This window comes from Mauremys reevesii, unplaced genomic scaffold (genome assembly GCF_016161935.1).
Source record: "Mauremys reevesii isolate NIE-2019 unplaced genomic scaffold, ASM1616193v1 Contig3, whole genome shotgun sequence".
NCBI classification, from domain to species: domain Eukaryota; kingdom Metazoa; phylum Chordata; order Testudines; family Geoemydidae; genus Mauremys; species Mauremys reevesii.
In genome coordinates this window covers 3,299,564-3,321,967 of record NW_024100840.1, presented here as the reverse complement: position 1 = coordinate 3,321,967, position 22,404 = coordinate 3,299,564, and positions in this window count along the sequence as shown.

Sequence of the window (22,404 nt, the reverse complement as noted above, 5' to 3'; positions counted from 1 at the left end):
GTATCAGAAACCTGGAAAAATCTCTGACTGGATGGGCTCAGGCGTTTGGTCACAAGCTGAGGTGGTTCAAAAGTTTTGGATTTTTTTTAAGCAGAATTTTGTTATTGTTTCTTTAAACAATCAAACACAGCAAGCAGCAAATATTTAGCCACACACTTCTGAAACCCCAAACCATATTCAGATTTTGGCAGACCAATTTCAGCTTTTCAATTAAAAAAAAAAACAACAACCAATTTTGAAGGAAAGCAGACATTGTCCGTGATTTTTTCTGCTTTTTAAAAACCCCTAGTTTTCGATCCAAAAAAAGTTTTGACGGAAAATATTTGTCCAACCCTTTTAATGAGCTTTAGTGCCTTTTAGCACTAGCTGATGCCGAGAACCAGTGGGTGTTTGCCTTTGCTTTTGGGTTGTTAATTTGCCCTTCTTCAGCTGTCCGAACGACCCTGACAGTTTGGTCGGTGCCTCTCGAATGTTTGTTCCCCTTTGTTTATCCTGCCCATTTGGCGCCTCCTATTTCTTATCCGTTAGCACACCGTGCATTCCTTTTCTCACACACAGAACAGCAAATAACTTCAGCAGCAAGACTTCTTGCAGAGCAAAGGGTTTTCACAGAGCTAAACAAAAGCTAAACAAACCTTACGAAAACAATTCCTTCTTGCTACTATTAAAACTAGTTCTTTTGCTAAATTAAAATACATTATGCTTGTTACAACTTACATTAATTATCATAATTATTATTTAAACCAATTTTCTCTATTAAGCTTCTGGGCCTAAACGCTGAGGAGGAGAGGGGACAACTGAGCCCCCCCCCAAACACACTTTAAATAGTGCTCCAGAGCCCTTTACGACAGCTCCTAGCGAGCAATGTATCTTCTCTGATGGGTCTCTCCTACTGAAGCTAAAAAAAAAACCTCTGTAGTGACATATGCCCAGACAATAGCATGTAGGTTCCTAACTCCCTTTTGAAAATAAAACAGGCTTTAACCCTGAGTGCAGCAATGCCTAAATACCCTGTCAAAAATCTGAGCAAGAGAGACCTTGAAGAACAATCATTGGCTTAATTATGTTGTCATCAAGTTCTTTACAGGTATATACTGTCAGTTTCTGAATTTACTGACAAAACCAGTTGTGCATTGCTGTAATATTTACTCAGAACATGTTAGCCTACAGGACCTTAGTTTAAAATTTGCTTTAAAAATATTCCTTCGTGTGTTGCTGAAGATTATAAAATCGCTTCTCTAAAAAATCCTTGCACAGATTTTTAGATGCACAATCTGAGTATTCATTTTTAGCTTTAAATGCTTGGATCTTCAGACGTACAGTTTTTAAAATAAATCCTTCAAAAGAGCCCCCTTCTCTAACATACACGTTTTAATTTTAATTACTATAGTACAAAACACTTGCTTCCAAAGTCTTCCTGTCCTGTCCCTCCTTGTAATCTTTCTCCCTTCACCTCCTGTGGAAGACAGCCCTTAAAGGGACAACACCCCTTTTCTTCCCAATAGGGAATCGCGTTTGTTCACCTTTCTTTACTGTTCTGACAGTTTGGTGAATTTAAGAGGGCTCTTTTAAAACAATTTGGCAGTTTTAAGAGAGCCCTCCAGCAAAATCAGTACCTTAGTAGATATAAAATCCTTTGTTATGCCTAAAATCTTTGGAAAAATATTTTTTTAAAGTTGGTGAAATTTCATAAACATGTGTATTGTTATGCAGATCACACACAGTAAATTAGTGATCCCTTTTTCTAAAAGCAATGAACGTTGGTATGAACTAAACCTCTGTGACTGATTAATTTAAAATAATGTTTTTGTTTCAGTGAGTTAAATATGTAGTAACCTGGAATGATTACTTTATGAAGGCTTAAGAATACATTTAAAATATACAATCAGCTTAGAAACACTGATTAAGAAAATGTAAAACAGAAGAACTGCATCATGTATCCCATAACAGTTAATGTTGTATTCAGCAGGACAGCTGACTTGACCTTGCTACAAAGTTTTTACAAATAAATCTCTGACAAACTTCAGGGTATATCAAAAAACGTGTGACTGACATTTTTTTATTCCCAAGTTTAGTGCTTTTAATTAGGTACGTTCTGCATGTCCAGTCTTCACCATCTGACATGCAGTGGAAACATGCTCCATTTTCTTTAGAAAGAAATTGCAGAGGAATTTTTTTTCAAACATCATTTGCTTCATTTGGGTTCAGGGATTTGGCTGGAAGGAGGTGAGCAGGGAGGCGCAGGGGGAGGGAAGAGAGGAGGGAGGAAGTGGGAGGGGCGGGGTCTGGGCTGGAGCAGGTGTGGAGTATGGGCAGGGCCACAGGCAGAAAAGTTGAGCTGGGGAGATTCATTCAATCATAGGTGCCGACTTCCCCTCTGCCCAGTGGGTGCTTGACCCCCGCCCCGGCCCCACCCCTGCACTGCCCTGACCCCACCCCCATTCCACCCCTTCCCAAAAGTCCCCACCCCGCTTTTTACCACCTGCTTCCCCCCAAGTCCCCGCCCCTGCCCTGCCTCTTCTCCTCCTCCTCCCCTGAGTGCACCGCATCCCCGCTCCCCCCCCCGCCCTCCCGGCAACGCGTGGAAGCGCGGGGAGGGAGGGGGGGACCGGGGATGCTGTATTCTTGGGGGGGAGAAGGAGGCTGGAGGGGGGAGTTTGGCTGCTGGTGGGTGTGGGGCACCCGCTAATTTTTCCCTGTGGGTGCTCCAGCCCCAGAGCACCCACAGAGTCGGCACCTATGCATCCACTGCCCATGGTTTCAGACGTCACTCTGAAATCTAGACTGTCTGCGTCAGTATAAAGTGATGGAAACTCCTATGACCCTGGCTGAGAGCTTCTCTTGTTCCAAATATCACCCAGTTCAATTCTCACTGGGATTCACAGTCTGTTGCAGTCCAGTTTTTAAGTTTTCAACCATTTTGGGCTTTTTTACACGACTTTACAAATGGCACCTCTGTGACAGCCTGGGGCTTTCAGCTACTAGTATAGATTCAGCAACATTGAGATCCTCCCAACTGAGCTTACCTGATCCCTGGTCACCACTGGTGAGAGGCTGGTCTCCAAGATAACTGGGTCTGGGGTATTTCAGAGCTTTGACTAAAAGCACCAGCTTCAGCTGGTTAGGATTCATGATGTTACATTGCTCGTTACAAGTATTCAGGCAACTGCTGGTTATTTATTAAAAGGTTCACAAATCACAAAAGCTCAGTGAGTTTTAGCACAAATGAATATTCTTTGAAAACCTATTGGAATGAATAGCATTCAAAGTGAAGAGGCTGCATACACATGAACTGCTAGAGAGCACTTCATCCAGAGTATTCTGAATAGTTTACAAATCATGAATACACTTGCAGAAGTCAGGAGTGATTCACCAACCAAAAATGTGACAAGTTCATCATTCATTTGGCACATAATATCTGACCAGTTGTAGTTATCACCAGGGAATGACTTATAGACCACAAAAACCTGAACATTGCGAATTTATGGTTATAGTATCTCTAGGGAAGGGGGCATCCTCTGCAATATGATGCTAAAGATACTAAATTTATTGAGATGCTTTCAAATTAGCATGAGATTATTAACCAAGTTCAATGAAAGCTCTCAAGGATCACCTACTGGTTGATTCCATCTCTCTTGGGAATTGGTGTCAGCTGGATCTTGTACAGACAGACTTGGAGAGAGAGAGAGAGAGAGAGAGAGAGAGAGAGCTCTGCCAGTCAAATACTTTTTCTTCCTGTAACCCAGGAGCATTTTCAGTGACAGACCTTCAGTTATACACATTCTTTAGTCAGACATTGCAACCAAGTGTAGGACAATCAGCCAACAATACCTGTGTGCCTGGAGAACGAACATGTGCTCCTCCTGCAGCCTCTGGAGCCGCTTCCAGCCGCTGTGCCGTCCGGCCAGGCTACTGGGGCTCCGACAGGACTGATACCAATTTATAGGGAAGCTTCATGCTTGTGTTATGTAGCTGATAGAAAGTAAAACTGGAACAAAGTGTTTATGGAAAGACAGAGATAAAAATAAATTATTTCAGTTTCATTATTGGTCTATGTAATTTGTCTGGGGTGGTGGGGTGGAGTTGGAACCTGATTAGCAAGTGACCTCTGTCTGGAGAACAATTCCAGATGTGTTTTATAGGAACTGGGTAACCTGACCATTCTCAACCTGCCCCAGCATCGGAAACAGAGCAGTGCACGAACCGGAGAACTGAAGTGCTGGTACCTCTCTCCCATCAGGGCTGCAGTCACGTTGATCAGCTCTTTCCTCAAGGCTGCTACCAAATACCCCCCACTCTTCTGTTCTGCAGACTAAATAAGCCCAGTTCCCTCAGCCTCTCCTCGTAAGTCATGTGCCCCAGCCCCCTAATCATTTTGATTGCCCTGCGCTGGACTCTCTCCAATTTGTCAACATCCTTTCTGTAGTGGTGGGACCAAAACTGGACACAATACTCCAGGTGTGGCCTCACCAGTTCCGAACAGAGGGGAATAATCACTTCCCTCGATTCACTGAAAATGCTTCTAATAATGCAGCTCAATATGCCATTAGCCTTCTTGGCAACAAGGGCACAGCCATTTGAGTTTCAGAGGCAAACAAAAAAACACTATGAGTGCTAGGAAATGTAGATGTCATGTGATTTATAGGAGGCTTCATCTCAGGGAACACTTAGTCAAAAATCCCAAATATGGACCATTAACCCTACCCTGCACCCCCAGGAGGAACAGCAATTTTCAAGACAATCTGATTCAGCAGGTACATTTCAGAGCACTTGGAAAATTCCCTCTTACACAGTAAGTGAGTCTCAACCTTAGCTGCCGCTATAATTAAACAAGACTTCATACACCCCTGAGAACCTGCACCCAGTGGAGACAGGACCCAGATTTCTGGTGTGACAGACCCAAAGCCCAGTGTGGATGGATTCGCAGCGATGGGTTCCCGAACTGCGGGGGAGCAAAGGATGCACACACATCCCTGTTTTGGCACCAGACCACCCTGCCCCAGCTTACATCAAGAGAAAGGGATACTTTTCTCTTGGCTCCCCTGTACAATCTGCTTGTAGAGATCCACGTTTCTACGGCTGGTCGATACTGGTGTCTGCAGAGCCTCTTCTCCCCACGGGCCCAGGAGATCCCGTATCTCCTGTCTACTCCAAGCAGGAGAGCAACTGGCGTGTGGAGCCAGCAGGGTCAGCTGGGGAGCTGCACACCCAGGGTGCTCCCCAAGCTGCACAATCAGGAACAGGCCTTTCAAAAATTCACAGGGATTTAGAGAAGATGGGGGGCTTCCGGCCTCCAGTGACTCCTGGGCAGTGGAGTTCACATGATTATCTCATAAAGGGGATTATAACTAAGTAAAAAACCCACTGAACAAACCCAGCTACGTTCAGTTACAGGAAATAATGCACCACTTATAAAAACGTTTTTTTTTAAAACCCAAAAGTCTTGGCTTAGATTGTACCTAACCTTTTATTGACGTGTGATCACTGTGGGACAGCTGCTGGAGGACTCTGAGCATGGGCAATGGGTATCAAAGGAAGGGGAAAGCTGAGCCTCCCCAAATGGCCTGTGTGGCCCCACCCACACTCCACCCCCAGGCTCCCTCTGCTTCCCACCATGCTCTGCTGCGGCTCTTTCCTTCCCCTGTGGCCGGGGCCCTGGATTAGTGGTGCTGGAACCAGGGTGGGGATGGGTGGGGGAGGGCTGCACGGGCAGCTGTGGGGAGCCTGGGTCCCTCCACCTGTCCTGGGTGGGGGCCTGGGACACAGGCAGGGGGCTGATTTTGCCTCCATCTCAGGCAGGGGGGCAGGGACCAGGTGGCTGGAGGGCTCAGGTGCCCTTGCCCTGGGCTGGGGCTGACGGGGGAGGCCTGCAGACAGGGAGTCCAGGTGGCTGGAGCCGGGGCTTGCACTGCCCTCCCGCCTGGTGCTTGGGGGCTGGGGCCTGTGCTGCCCGCTGCACTCAGGCTGGGGGCTGCATTCAGCGGCCTTCCCGCCTGGTGCTCCAGACCAAGTGGGCGTGAGGGGGAGCTTTGCTGCCCCCGCCCCTCTGATTGCCACTCCTGGGCTTGGGCTGGGGGCTGATCTGCCTGCGCAGTGCTCCAGGGCTGGGGGTGGGAGGTGCTACACCCAGTACTCCAAGGCTGGAGGCGCTCAGGCAGCTGTTGGGCTACAGACTACAGCAGTGCAATCTCCTGGCAGGTGATGTTAGGGTTTCCATGTTCCGTGACCGTCAAAAGGATCTTGTCTCATTCTTCTTCATGGAAGGTGATCTTGTAGCCTGCAACAACATCGATGGTGTGATGGCAGCCCTCAACATCGTTCATGATCCAGAGGAGTGGAGACTGTTCATTGATTCATCGAAGACGAGTCTTAAAGCTGTTTTACTGCATAATGGCAATGTTTTGCCATCAATTCCAGTTGGTCATGCAGTCCATATGAAGGAAACCTATGACAACATGAAACAACTTTTGAAGTGCATAAACTATGACCAACATCAGTGGCAGCTTTGTGACAATTTGAAGGTTGTTGCTCTCTTGCTTGGTCTGCAGACTGGATACACAAAGTACTGCTGTTTTCTCTGCGAATGGGATAGTCGTGCAAGAGATTCCCACTACATCAAGAAAGATTGGCCACTCTGACAGTCATTGAAGCCTGGGAGGAAAAGTGTTCAGCATCCACCACTTGTTGAATCAAGGAAGATTTTGTTACCACCCTTACACATCAAGCTGGGTCTGATGAAGAACTTTGTCAAGGCCATTGACAAAACACAAGCAGCTTTCAAGTACCTCCGTGGAAAATTTCCAAGGTTAAGTGAAGCTAAGATAAAGGAAGGTGTCTTTGTTAGTCCTCAGATTCGTGAACTTCTTCGAGATGATGCATTTGACAAAGCACTGAATGGCAAGGAAAAGATGGCATGGAAAGCCTTCCAGTTAGTGGCAATAAATTTTCTTGGAAACAACAAGGCGGACAATTACAGGTTGTTGGTGGAAAACCTCCTCAAGGCATACAAAAGCCTTGCAACATGTCACTAAAGATACATTTTTTGCACTCTCATCTAGATTTTTTTCCACCGAACTGCGGAGCAGTGAGCGATGAGCACGGCGAGCGATTTCACCAGGACATTGCAACAATGGAGAAACGCTATCAGGGCAAATGGAGCCCATCAGTGCTTGCAGACTATTGCTGGACAGTGACAAGAGATGCTCCATTTAATGAATACAAGAGACAAGCCAAGAGGCGCCGACTAGACACTGAATAGGACTAAACTATGTAGATAATAGTTTTTTGCCTTTTGTTTCATAATAAATTTTAGTTAGATAACCCTTTTGCTGATTATTAAAGTGTTACATAAACAGGACAGGTGAAATATAATCATGTAAAGCAACCATAAACACATGAAAAGACCTAGGTTTACAATTTATGATTACAACTCTACTATCTACACAATATACATAGACATAAAATGTAAAAACTTAAATATCTTAGAAACAGTAGCCAATCAGTTGTTTTAATTGTCATATTTGAATTCAGCACATCAAAATACATAATAAATAGCACATTTTATCTCTGAAGCAGATGACTTCTCAAAAATTGTAGACCAGTGTTATGTAAATAAGGAACTATGAGACTGCTTTATGACAAAGAGTCTTACCATCAATTAAGTGGCACTCGCTAGACAAGGGACATGGGTGCCAAAACTCAGTAAATTCAGAGAGGTTGGGGATTGGTGTGTGTACTTGATGGTATGGGCCCCTTTTGAGGGCCTGGAACACCCATTGCACATTCTCCTCTCTCCCTTGTTAAAGAGAAAAGCTAATTCTAAATCCATCTAGAGGCTGTTGAGCTGAATTCACATTGGGCCAGTAGTGCACCAGCACTGGGGCTCCCCTACTACAAGCTAAAATCACTAAAAGAGCTAAGCTTACTAAGCTGAGATCACTGAGTGCTGTGTTAACTAGTGGGGGAGCCTGAAGACCTATTGCTAAGCAGCTGGCAGAGCGGAGCAGTTTGCAGCACGTTGGAGCAGCCCACGGTACAGTGAACGGAGTAGAGCGGTTTGTGGGGATGGCTGGAGCGGCTCATGGATCGGCCGGAGGAGCGGCACAGCTGGTAAAGTGGAGCCGGTCGTGGGGAAGGCTGCAGCAGAACTCCACAGAGAGGCGGAGCAGTCGTCCCCTGCCCATGTAAGGTGCCCCTTAACACCCTGTGTGCGCCGCCCCCCCATTTCCACCCAGGCTGGGGGGGTAAAACTCTGCAGATAAACTTTTGAACTCTGGGGCGGCACTGACCAGGGACAGAGACTTTTGGGTTGTTGGACTTTGGGGTAATTGGACTTAAGACCCTAAGAAAAAAGGACAGTGCCAAAACTTACTTGGTGGGTCTTTTGCTCATGATTTACGTTATAAATCCTGTTTGTGGTGTTTCCCCAATATAATGCCACATTGTTTCCCTCCTTTATTAAAAGGATTTTGCTACACTCGGACTCCGTGCTTGCGAATGGGGAAGTATTGCCTCCTAGAGGCGCTGGGGGGGGTGGTATGTAATTGTCCCAGGTCACTGGGTGGGGGCTCGAGCCAGGTTTGCATTGTGTTATTGAAACGGAACCCCTGGATACTGAACCCGGCCCTTGTTGCTGTCAACTCAAAGTGGCAAAAGGGTTACATGTCCAGCAACCCAAAAGTCCCCTTCACATGCTCAAACTTTCTCTGTACCCCACTCACAGTTGCTGCCCTTGGTCAGTGCAGACCCAGAGTTCAGAGGTGCATCTGCAGAGTTCACCTGCCTCCCTGGGTGGTGGTGGGGTAAAGAGGCATCTTACTCGCTCCACTGGCAGCTCATCACACCACTCCACCGCCACTCTTCTCGCCACTTGTCATGCTTCTCTGCCACCACAATGCTGGCAGCTTTTCATGCCTCTCTGCCGCCGTCTCTCAGCTGGCTGTCAATCACCATCCGCTGCCATCCACCTTTCGTCTGCACATCAGTCTCTTAATAACGTGCTGCTCTATTTCAGGCTGGACAGAAACAGTGCCCCATCTCAAGTGATTTCAGCTCCCAGTGATTATATCTCTTAGTTGGCCGGACAGAAACACAGCTCTACCATGACTGGTTTCAGCTCTGATCATACTGCAATTAAAATAACAAACAGGCTGCTAATGAAGACTATTTAACCCTATTGTTCGAACAGTGAGGAGAACAGGCCAAGCCCATCTAGGGAGTACCTCTGGGGAGGGTGTGAAGCCTCCTGACCAGAATACCTGCCCCCACTCTTCTTACTCTCACAAGGCTCTGACAGTTGAGACCCTGCTTAACTAGGTCCTTTCTGTGAACCATGAGCCCTTTCCTGTTTTCTGTATTCCCACAATAGTTACATATTTGTAACCATATTTCACTACCCCTGCCTTCAGTACGAACATAATTTGTGACCAAACACCATCTAAGTGAGCAAAACACCACTCCATCTGCTGAATATCTAGCAAATCTGAACAAAGCAGCAGCAAACTGCATTTACATAAACACACCAAGGGTCTCTCCCCCTTTCCAGTTAGCAGTCAGGGGAGCATTCATTCAGACCCTTCTTACACAACTGTAAGTAGAACTGTGCTCTACTCTTTTTTGACAGTGATTGAGAGCTGTTACTTAGAACTACATTCATGATTTTAAACATGATAGTCCTGGGTTTGAGCCTACAATGCTTCCTGAAGCTTCCTGAAAAGGTAGAACTCTGGCCTGAGCATCAGCAGAGTTAATCTGAGATGCAGGACAATGGAGTGTTATAGAAGCAGCATGTAATTTCCCCCCATCCCACCTGTGCAACAAGCACTAGTGGAGCTGCGCTGGTGCTTGCAGCCACTGGAATTTTTTGGAGGGAAAACCTAGTTTACCAAAAGCCAGGAAGAGGAAAGAGCCCGTTGACTGTTCTGCTGCAGGGCCTGGAATTGCTGTTGGCAGTCCTGGAGAAACATCTCCCCCCACTTTACCATATGTCACAGATTACAAACCATAACCTTTGTTCTGCCCCCCTAGAAATCCCAGGCTTCCTTCTCCTTTAAAAAACTACCCACCGCAGATAACTACAGCAAACCATCCCTGGCTAACAGTGTTGGCAGGGTGCAGTTTGGCAAAGGTTTGTGTGCACAGACTAAATGGGTGAGGAGAACAGAATTAGGGCTGTGGTGTGTGCTCAGGGATGTACAGTAGTTGCTGGAGTAGTAAAGTCTGTGCCTTTGGTGGAAGAGTAGAAGGTGTGTCCACTTCGGTGTTGTAAATTGTAATTTCCTTGATTTTTGTGTTTCGTATCAGGTGAGTTCTGTGTATGGAGAACATGACTCTGAGTCCACATTCCCTCACAAGCCAAGAACTGTCTGAATCCTGCCCATGTCCACTTACATACCTGGTGTCAAGTATCAGAGGGGTAGCCATGTTAGTCTGGTTCTGTAAAAGCAGCAAAGAGTCCTGTGGCAGCTTATAGACTAACAGACGTTTTGGAGCATGAGCTTTCGTGGGTGAATACCCACTTCGTCGGATACATACCTGGGTTATTTACATCCCTCTCAATATCCTACATGCTTACATCCCCCAATACCACATGTCATCCCATCCATAGCAGGACCCCTCCGTATCCTCCATGTTTCTCTCCACCAAAGCCAGAGATCATAAGGCAGCTGAAGAGCTGTTAGGGAGAATGTAACCTTTGGTCACATACTGAGCTGGGGCACTGGCCCAAGGACGGGGACTCATCCACAATAGATTTCTTACCTCTGGACTAGATGAATAGTAAATGATTTCATGAGTGTATCTAAATAATTGTGTCTCATTAAGTCAGGAGTTTGAACTCTAAAGAACAAAGTTCCTGGAAGGGAGCGGAGAGACATTGCCCTGCTGACAGCAGCAGACAGCTTGCAGAATTACTGGCCTTGAAAGACTTTATTGCAGCTTTTATCTTTAGTTTTACTTTCAGGTTTGCCTCTGTATATTTTATCACTAGGAGTCTCACAGGTTTTGTTCACATCTTTCCCCTTTAGATAAGCTGCAGGAATGGTGCTTAATGATTGACTTGATTTCTATTTCACAGCCATATTCCCAGAAGAGCTTATTGATTTATCAGTAACATTGTCAGTGAGATTGTGAGTGTTGGCGATGGAACTGACACTGTGTCCAGTGACCCCCTGTAGATGGGTTATCTGGCCCTGTGCACCCTCTTGTGGCTGTGGTGATCTGCCCTGGTCTGCCCTTTATTGTTTCTCGTCCAGGCCTTGTTGCAGAGACTCCGTACACTTGTTTGTACAATCACTGTCTTTATAGGAGTCTGACTTTTTCAGACAATAACTCAAAAGTAAAACCTCAGAGTCCTGAAAATCGATCCCAAGTCTTGGCTCTTACCTTATTTGGAAACAACCCCAGTGCAAATGAATCTGCAATTGTGTATCTAGTTGATAATTCTGTGTATGCCTTAGCAGCTGGTGTCCTCTGCTCCTTATTAACCAGGTGTGTTGGATCAGCCATGACCCCCAGGAAAACAAATGCTTTCTCATGTTTTCACTATTCAGGGTTATGATTTTAGCTTTTAAGTGCTTAAATATAGTAAGGGTGGTGAAGCACTGGAATGGGTTCCCTAGGGAGGTGGTGGAATCTCCTTCCTTAGAGGTTTTTAAGGTCAGGCTTGACAAAGCCCTGGCTGGGATGATTTAGTTGGGGATTGGTCCTGCTTTGAGCAGGAGGTTGGACTAGATACCTCCTGAGGTCCCTTCCAACCCTGATATTCTATGATTCTTTCTCCACAGAGGGCTAGTCACCTCCTCCCCAGTACAGTAATCTGGGAGCTGACCTTGTTCGTGAAGGCGGAGGCAAAAAAAGCATTGAGTACTTCAGCTCTTGCCACATCATCTGTCTTGGTCTGACCCATATGGACGTTCTTATGAATCTGGCAGTCATTCTGGTTATTTGCCAATCTCTTCAGAGTTTCTGCTTGAGAACCAACAAATTGAATATGACACATTAGCACAGTCCATGTGTTATTTACACGACAGGCAGAGAAGTACAAGCTCATCCACAGATGTGGCACCACAGGGGTAGGTAATTGGCAATTGGCTCTGCACGTGTCTTGCACTGTGTAAAACAAAACCTTCAACTTGTTCGCATGTTTGAAAATGGCCCCGAATCCAATGATGCAAGATTTCATGTCTTTCATTTCTTTTTTAGCAGGAGAGGCTGACAGAGCCACGTTAATCAGATGAGCAGGACAGGTAATACTTAGCAGGTCTGGTTTCTGATTGAGTTTAATCTCCTGTGCAAACTTGTAAAAGTAGGCACCAGAATCTGTGTTAGTTGTGGCCACATCTTCCCAAGTTAGTTGGTACATCTCAAACAAGTCAGTTATTGCTGCATCAACAACAGAGAGGGAATGACTGTCACATCAGCAAGAAACAATCTGCTTTGAAATAAAAAGAATTAAAACAAAAGGCCAATAATCGGACAGTCCAAAGCATGAGGAGACTCATCAAAAATCAGACTAGACGCCACATTTCCATCCAGTTGTTCCATCAGTTTAGGTACTAAAGCATCATCATTTTCTTTCAGATACTTACGAGTGAAGTTGTCTGCACTAGGAAGGGTTTTGCTGCTGGACAGTATTGTAGCACAAAGTCAGCAATAGTCCCCTCTGCAATTAATAGCAGTTGTCCAGCAAAAGAATGAACATGCACAAATTCATTGGCACAATCGTGCTGAGTCCTCTCTTTCATTAAAAGCTTGGGGAAAGTTCCTGATATCTCTCTCTGATATAATGTACTGAGGTGCTAAAGGAGACTAGATTCAGTGAAATATTTTACAAACACCCCCCTAAAAAACTGTCAAACATTTTGAGTATTTAAAAGAATCCATTATCAGTTTATATGTCTGCATAAAAATCTACTAGCACTTCACAAATTGGTCTTATCTGCTCAGGGTCAGCACCAGCCTCTTCCCGGTGGAGGGGTTGAGGTAGGCTAGACAGAAAATTGGGGGGACTGCACCCCCCCCCGCACCATGAAGTCCCGCCCCTCCATGGCCCCGTCCCTGCTGTTCCTCAGGTAAGTGCTGCCCTGCCTCCTCCTCTCCCCCCATCCCCACTGGCCTGATGGGAGGCCGGAAGCTGGAGTTGGGCTGTGTGGGGCAGATGCTGCGCTGGCTGGTGCCATGGTGCAGGTGGCCACGGTGCTGCCCCGTCTCCTCCTCCTCATGCTGTGCTAGTTGGTGCCATGGTGGGGGCAGCTTTGAAGCTCCCCCATCTCCTCTGCTGCTGGTGCCTGGGGCCACGGCTGATCGCAGCTGGTAAAAGCCTCCTGGGTTGGGGGACCCAGCTCTGGGGCTGGCAGAGCCCTTGGGAAGCAGTGACTGGGTCTGTGAGGGGAAGGGCCCAAGGGCCTAAGCCAAGGGTAGGCAACCTATGGCAGGTGTGCCGAAGGCATCACGTGAGCTGATTTTCAGTGGCACTCACATTGCCTGGGTCCTGGCCACTGGTCTGGGGGGGCTCTGCATTTTAATTGAATTTTAAATGAAGCTTCTTAAACATTTTACAAACCTTATTTACTTTACATACAATAGTTTAGATATATATTATAGACCTATATTATATTATATTTCTATATATTATAGAAAGAGACCTTCTAAAAACGTTAAAATCTATTACTGGCACGCGAAACCTTAAATTAGAGTGAATAAATGAAAACTCGGCACAGCACTTCTGAAAAGTTGCCGACCCCTGGCCTGAGATAAAGCAGGTCAATCCAGTCCACTGTGGTGAGCCCCAGACGTTTCACCTGCCCTGGGTGACACACCTCAGTGGCGACTGTCCAGGGGCTGCTCTTGGGCACTCTGGCTCCTGCCCAGACTTATTTCTTTGCTGCAGCTGGAGCTTGGCACCAGGTGTAATGTCAGAAACCACTACCAGCAGGTTTTGCTACCAGGAGCAGTCACAGATACCTGTGGATGTTCTTTTTGCTGCATTGTCACCATTTGCTACCTCTTGCCTCTCTCATTGGTCTAGGGGTATCAAATTCTGATCGGTGTGTTGTGCCTCTCACAATCTGCCACCTCTCACCTTTGTCATTCTCTGGGGGAGCAAATAATTACACAGGAACCTCACTAGCTGCATTGCTAGAGACCTTCTTCCTCCATGCTGATGGTGGGACAGGAAAAAGCATTTCCGGGGAGGGGACTGGTGCAGGGTCAGGGAAGATCATGGTGGAGGTTTTATTGTGCGTTTAAGTTGTAAGCTCTGTGAGGCAGGCACAGTCTCTTGTTGTCTCTGTGCAGGGCCGCCCAGAGGATTCCGGGGGCCCGGGGTCTTCGGCGGCGGGGGGCCCTTCCGTTCCTGTACCCGCCGCCGAAGTGCCCCGAAGACCTGCGGCGGGGGCCCCCCGCTGCCGAATTACCGCCGAAGCGGGACCCGCCGCCGAAGTGCAGCCCGGTCTTCGGTGGTAATTCGGTGGAGGGGGGCCCCGCCGCGGGTCTTCAGGGCACTTCAGCGGCGAATTACCGCCGAAGGGCCCCCCGCCGCCGAATTACCGCCGAAGACCAAGCTGAACTTCAGCGGCGGGTCCCGCTCCGTCTTCGGCGGTAATTCGCCAGTGGGGGGTCCTTCCGCCCCGGAGCGGAAGGACCTCCCCTCTGGGGAAGACCGGGAGCGGCAGAAGCTCCTGCGCCCGGCCGCACAAGAGTTTGCCGGGCACCCCGGAGCGAGTGAGGGACCCCGCTCCAGGGGCCCCGAAAAACTCTGGTGGGGGCCCCCGTGGGGCTCGGGGCCTGGGGCAAATTGCCCCTCTTGCCCCCCCCTCTGGGCGGCCCTGTCTCTGTGTAGGGCCCAGGACAATAGGTCCCCAACTGGACATTACTGGAATACAAATAATTAATAAAATGTTAGTGATGAAGGTTTGGAAGCTCCAGGAGGGGAGAGGGTGCCAGGCTCAGAATCCCACTCTAACTGTTGACCAGTTCTTTTCCCCATTACCCAGAATGCCCAGGTTCACAGACTGACTCTTGAGCTGAAGGAGTACGTCATTTCTTTGCAACTTCAGTGAGTGATCAGCCCACCGAAACAGGGCAAAGCACAGGGTTAAATGCAAGCACACTCCCACATTCAGATGCTCACCTTAAATACACTGTTACAAAGTGATTCATTACCTATTGTATAAACACTTGTGCCCAACACTGAGATTAATTTGCTAACTCAGTTGTTTACCTGATTGGACAGGTGACCAAGTTGTTTATCTGATCAGTTGCAGGCTCAGCTTTTCACCTGACTGTTCTTTTTTCTTGCCAGACAAGCAGGCACCTTTTCACATGACCCAACCCCTAAAATATACGTTCTGCATATTATATATCCTACACTCTTGCTTTCCCCCTTCTGCTTCTCTTCTCAACCCACCTCCCCCAAGCTTCCTCTTCTTGTTTTTCTAGCTTTTCCTTGTCTCTTATCTCCTTGTCTTCTCTTCCTCCTCAGTCCTCCCCAGGCTCACTCCGCACCTCTCCATTGTGCTTCTCCTCACCCCAACCCCTCTCTTATCCTCACCCTCCATTCCATGCCTGCAGAACACCTGACCCCGATGAGGAGGAGAAAGAAAAGGAATAGGGAGGACATGTTACCGAAGATCCTGCAAGGCAATGCTGTGTCAGACTGCAAACAAAGGGCAGAATGTAAAGAGAGAGAGGCCAGGAGTCCCAGCAAGAAAAGGAGCAGGTGATGCACTAGGACATAATGGGTCTTCTCAAACAGCAAACATAAATACTGCAGCTCCCAGTTGACCTACAGGCCCCCAAATCCCAGACTCCCCCCTTTGCAGTGCGTGGAGCGCTCCATGGTAGCAGCTCCTTACACTGGGGAGGAGGGATAGCTTAGTGGTTTGAGCACTCACCTGCTAAACCCAGGGTTGTGAGTTCAACCCTTGAAGGGGGCCACTTAGGGATCTGGGGCAAAAAACTGGTCTTGCTAGTGAAGGCAGGGGGCTGGACTTGATGACCTTTCAAGGTCCCTTCCAGTTCTAGGAGATTGGTATATCTCCAGTTATTACCTTTGGGCCGGATGCGCTGCATCCAAGGGTGCCAGAGGAGTTGGCGGATGAGATTGCAGAGCCATTGGCCATTATCTCTGAAAAATCATGGCGATTGGGGGAGGTCCCAGATGACTGGAAAAAGGCTAATGTAGTGCCCATCTTTAAAAAAGGGAAGAAGGAAGATCCAGGGAACTACAGGCCAGTCAGTCTCACCTCAGTCCCTGGAAAAATCATGGAACAGGTCCTCAAGGAATCCATCCTGAACCACTTAAATGAGGGGAAAGTGATCAGGAACAGTCAGCATGGATTCACCAAGGGCAAGTCATGCCTGACTAACCTAATTGCCTTCTATGACGAGATAACCGGCTCTGTGGATGAGGGGAAAGCAGTGGATGTGCTATTTCTGGACTTTAGCAAAGCTTTTGATACAGTCTCCCACAGTATTCTTGCCAGCAAGTTAAAGAAGTCTGGGCTGGATGAATATCAATATCTTCATTAACGATCTGGAGGATGGTGTGGACTGCACCCTTAGCAAGTTTGCAGATGACACTAAACTGGGAGGACTGGTTGATACGCTGGAGGGTAGGGATAGGATACAGAGGGACCTAGACAAATTAGAGGATTGGGCCAAAAGAAATATGATGAGGTTCAACAAGGACAAGTGCAGAGTCCTGCACTTAGGACGGAAGAATCCCATGCACTGCTACAGACTAGGGACCGAATGGCTGGGCAGCAGTTCTGCAGAAAAGGACCTAGGGGTTACGGTGGACGAAAAGCTGAATATGAGTCAACAGTGTGCCCTTGTTGCCAAGAAGGCTAATGGCATTTTGGGTTGTATAAGTAGGGGCATTGCCAGCACATCGAGGGATGTGATCATTCCCCTCTACTCAGCACTAGTGAGGCCTCATTTGGAGTACTGTGTCCAGTTTTGGGCCCCACACTACAAGAAGGATGTGGATAAATTGGAGAAAGTCCAGTGGAGGGCAACAAAAATGATTAGGGGGCTGGAGCACATGACTTATGAGGAGAGGCTGAGGGAACTGAGATTGTTTAGCCTGCAGAAGAGAAGAATGAGGGGGGATTTGATAGCTGCTTTCAACTACCTGAAAGAGAGTTCCAAAGAGGATGGATCTAGACTGTTCTCAGTGGTAGAAGATGACAGAACAAGGAGTAATGGTCTCAACTTGCAGAGGGAGAGGTTTAGGTTGGATATTGGGAAAAACTTTTTCACTAGTAGGGTGGTGAAGAACTGGAATGGGTTCCCTAGGGAGGTGGTGGAATCTCCTTCCTTAGAGGTTTTTAAGGTCAGGCTTGACAAAGCCCTGGATGGGATGATTTAGTTGGGATTGGTCCTGCTTTGAGCAGGGGGTTGGACTAGATACCTCCTGAGGTCCCTTCCAACCCTGAGATTCTATGATTCTATGACCCACCAATGCTCCAATGAGCACAGGAACTACAGCAACAGCTGGACATCAGAGAACAAAGACAGAGACAGAGAACAAATATTTAACTTCTGGTGCAGCCACACCCAAAGCAGCCAGCACTCTGCGCCCTGCACAGCGCTAGAGGATGAAAATTAAACCCACATGAAAACACGATCCACTCTCCTATTTATCATCTTCCCTGGGCTCAACAACCTCAAGTCCCCAAACAGCAGAGCAAACAATCAGAATCAAAAGATAGTAAAAGAACCAAAGTAAGGGAACCAAAAAAGAGCCACCCATGGCTAAACAACAAAGTAAAAGAAGCAGTGAGAGGCATAAAGGCATCCTTTAAAAAGTGGAAGTTAAATCCTAGTGAGGAAAATAAAAAGGAGCATAAACTCTGGAAAGTGATAGTTTGCTCTTGTGCCCTTAATAATGTCTCTTTGAAAAACTGCCAACTGTCTTCAGTTGTTTTCCCTCTTAGACTTGTTTCCCATGGGATCTTACCTACCAATTCCACGAGTTTGCTAAAGTGTGCCACCTTGAAATGCATTGTCTTTATTTTGCTGTTCTTCCTTCTACCATTCCTTAGAACAGAAACGTTATCATTTCATGATCACTTTCACCCAAGTTCCCTTCCACTTTCAAATTCTCAACCAGTCCCTATTTGTCACAATCTAATCTAGAACCGCCTCCCCCTAGTAGCTTTCTCCACCTTCTGGAACAAAAAATTGTCTCCAATGCATTCCAAGAACTTGTTGGATAATCTGTGCCCTGCTGTGTTATTTTCCCAAGAGATGTCTGGGTAGTTGAAATTCCCCATTATCACCAAGTCTTGTGCTTTGGATGATTTTGTTAGTTATTTAAAAAAAGCCTCATCCACCTCTTCTTCCTGGTTGGAGGTGAGAGTCTGGAAAATGGATCTCAGCTGAAGGCCAAGGATAATGTTTGGGGTACAAACCTGAGGACATTTTGCCCCCCAAAACCCACATTTTTATCTCAAACACTGTGCTTCCTTCCCCAGGCCCGAAGAAAAGCTGTGTAGCTTGAAACCTTTTACATTACACAAACAGAAGCTGGTCCAACAGATGATATTATTACCTCACCCACCTTGTCTCTCTCAGACTAACTTGATATCTTTGTTGATGAGATTACAAGTGTGATTGATAAAGGTAATAGTGTTGATGTAATTTACTTTGACCTCTGTAAAGTGTTTGAGTTGGTACCACAAAACATTTTGATTAAAAACTAGAATGATATAGAATTAACATGGCACACATTAAAATGGATTAAAAACTGGCTAGCTGGTAGGTCTCAAGAGGTACTTGTAACCAGGGAATGGTTATTGAGCAGATGTGTTTCCAGTGGGGTCCAGCAGGGATACAGCAGGCTATTTTTAATCAGTGGCCTAGAAGAAAACATAAAATCATCCCTGATAAAGTTTGCCGATGATGCAAACATTGGGGGAGTGGTAAATAATGAAAAGGACTGTTCACTGATACAGAGCAATCTGGATCACTTGGTAAACTGGGCACAAGCAAACACTATGTGTGCTAATATGGCTAAATGCAAATCTGTACATCTAGGAACAAAGAATGTAGGCCATACTTATAGGATGGGGGACCCTATCCACTGAAGCAGTTATTCTGAAAAAGATTTGGGCATCATGCTGGGTAAACAGCTGTACATGAGCTCCCAGTGGGACACTGGGGCCAAAAGGACTGGTGGGATCCTGGGATGCATAAAGAGAGAAATCCTGAGTAGGAAGAGCGAGGTTATTTTACCTCTATATGTAACACTGGTGAAACTGCTGCTGGAATACAGCGTCCAGCTATGGTGTCAACAATTCAAGAAGGATACTGATAAATTGGAGCAGGGTGAGAGAAAAGCCACAAGAATAATTACAAGATTAGAAAACCTGCCTAATAGTGATGGACTCGGAGCGCTCACTGCATTTAGCTTAACAAAGACACTGTTAAGGGGTGATCTGATTAGTCTATAAGTAGGGGTCTACCAAATTCATGGCTGTGAAAATCACATCATGGACCATGAAATCTAGTCTGACCCATGAAATCTCATCTCCAGCCACCCAGTTCTGAAGGCAGAGCAAGAGCAGTGGCTGCCAGCTGGGCACCCAGCTCTGAAGGCAGCACTGTGGCCATGGTTGCATGGTATTGCCACCCTTTCTTCTGTGCTGCTGCTGGCGGTAGCGCTGCCTTCAGATCTGGACACCTGGGCAGCAGCCATCACTCTCCCACTGCACAGTTTGAGGCAGCGTGGCTGCCAGCAGCAGCACAGAAGTAAGGGTAGAAATAGGCTTGTGACCCCCTTTTTGGTTTGAGCCCCTAGTTTAAGAAACACTATGGAGAAATCACACACTTTTCATGGGTTGCTCATAGCATAAATAGTAAATTTCACAGATGTGTAACACATCCACAAAATGTTCTGTTTATGCTGTGACCAATCTGTGAAAATTGTGATATTTCTCCATCAGTTAAGTACTCCCCATCTATAAGTACCTACATTGGGAACATATATTTAGTAATGGGCTCTTCAGTCTAGCAGAGAAAGGTATAATACAATCCAACAGCTGTAAACTGAAGCAAGACAAATTCAAACCGGAAATAAGACATAAATGATTAACAATTTAACAGGATCATAGAAATGTTGGGTTGGAAGGGACCTCAAGAGGTCATTAAGTCCTGCCCTGTACTGAGGCAGTACCAAGTACACCTAGACACTTTATGATAGGTGTTTGTTTAATATATTCTTTAAAACCTTCAGTGATGGGGATTCTACAACCTACTTAAAAGCCTATTTTAGACCTTAACTACCCATTTAGGAGAAAGATTTTTCTAATTTCTAATTTAAATCTCCCTTTATGCAATTTAAGATGATTATTTCTTGTCCTACCTTCAGTGGATATAGAATATAATTGATCCCTGACCTATTTATAACAGCTCTTAACATATTTGAAGACTATTACAAGGTCCACCTTCAGTCTTCTTTTCTCAAGACAACACATGCCCACTTTTTTTAACCTGTCTTCATAAGTCAAGTTTACTAAGCCTTTTATCATTTTTTCTCTCTCTTCTCTGGACTCTCTCCAATTTGTCCACATCTTTCCTAAAGTGTGGGTCCCAGAACTGGACACACTCATCCAGCTGGGGCCTCAACAGTATCATATACAGCAGAACAATTACTTCTCATGTTTTATATATTTCACTTGTTAATATGCCCTGGAATGATATTAACCTTTTGCACAGTTGCATGTAATTGTCAACTCATATTCAACTTGTGATTCACTATAGCCCCCAGATCCTTTCCAGCAGTGCTACCGCCCACTCACTTATTCCCCCATTTTCTAATTGTGGATTTGACTTTTCCCTTCCTAGCTGAAGTACTCTATGCTTGTCTTTTTTGACTTTCATCTTGTTGATTTCAGACCAATTCTCCAATCTGTCAAGGTTGTTTTGAATTCTAATCTTTTCCTCCAAAGTGCTGCCAATCCCTTTGGTGTCATCTGCAAATTTTATAAGCATCTGGCATTATACAAATAATTTTTAAACATATTGACTAGTACCAGACCCCAGATTGTCCCCTGCAGGACTCCACTAGATACACTCTCCCAATTTGGCAGCAAATCATTGATAATTACTCCTTGAGTATAGACTTTCAACCAGTTGTGAACCCACCTTACAGTAAATGTGGTCTAGTCATGGAATGTCAGGGTTAGAAAAGACCTCAGGAGGTATCTAGTCCAACCCCCTGCTCAAAACAGGACCAATCCCCAGACAGATTTTTGCTTCAGATCCCTAAATGGCCTCCTCAAGGATTGAGCTCACCCCCCTAGGTTTAGCAGGCCAATGCTCAAACCACTGAGCTATCCCTCCTCCCCATAATTCCAGCTAGAACACATTTCCCTAGTTTGTTTGTGCAAGTGTCATATGGCACTGTGCTAAATCAAGACATATCTTATCTACTGCTCCCCCCGCCAATCTACTGGGCCAGTAACTCTTTAAAAAAAAGAAATTAGGTCAGTTTGACATAGAAAAATCATAGAATCATAGAACTGGAAGGGCCTTCAAGAGGTCATCCAGTGCAGTCCCCTACACTCAAGGCAGGACAGCACCATCTAGACCATCCATGTCTAACCTGCGCTTAAAAATCTCCAATGATGGAGATTCCACAACCTCCCTAGGCAATTTATTCCAGTGCGTAACCACCCTGACAGTTAGGAAGTTTTTCCTAATGTCCAACCTAAACCTCCCTTGGTGCAATTTAAATCCATTGCTTCTTGTCCTGTCCTCTGAGGTTAACGAGAACAATTTTTCTCCCTGCTTCTTGTAACAACCTTTTAGGTACTTGAAAACAATCATCATGTCTGATCTCAGTCTTCTCTTTTCCAGACTAAACAAACCCAATTCTTTCAATTTTCCCTTATAGGTCATTTTTTCCAGACCCCTAATCATCCTTGTTGTTCTTCTCTGGACTCTCTCTAATTTGTCCACATCTTTCCTGAAATGTGGTGCCCAGAACTGGACACATGTCATGGTCTTACCGAAAACCATGCCTCTATCAATGGGTTCGAAACACCGCTGCCACCATGTCATGGTCTTACCCTCACTTGAAACTGGGGGGTTTCAAGTTGAGGACCAGCATGTATTCCCCCACCCTAAAATCCTAGGGTAGGTCCCCTTTTTGCTGCCACCACTCGGTCGATTCACGTGGGCCGAGACACCCCTGTATTCCCCCCTTCCTCTTTCCAAAGATGTTCCCTGGGGAAACACAGATCAACTCACAGAGAGAGAAACCTCCCCCCTCCCCTCTCTGCCCGGAGATAAGCTCATCTCACCACCGAGAGAGAGTTACTTAGCCCCTCCCCCTGTATCCACAGTAGAGGGATTTAATCAAATCTTTATAGAAAGAATTTATTAAAAGAAAAAGAA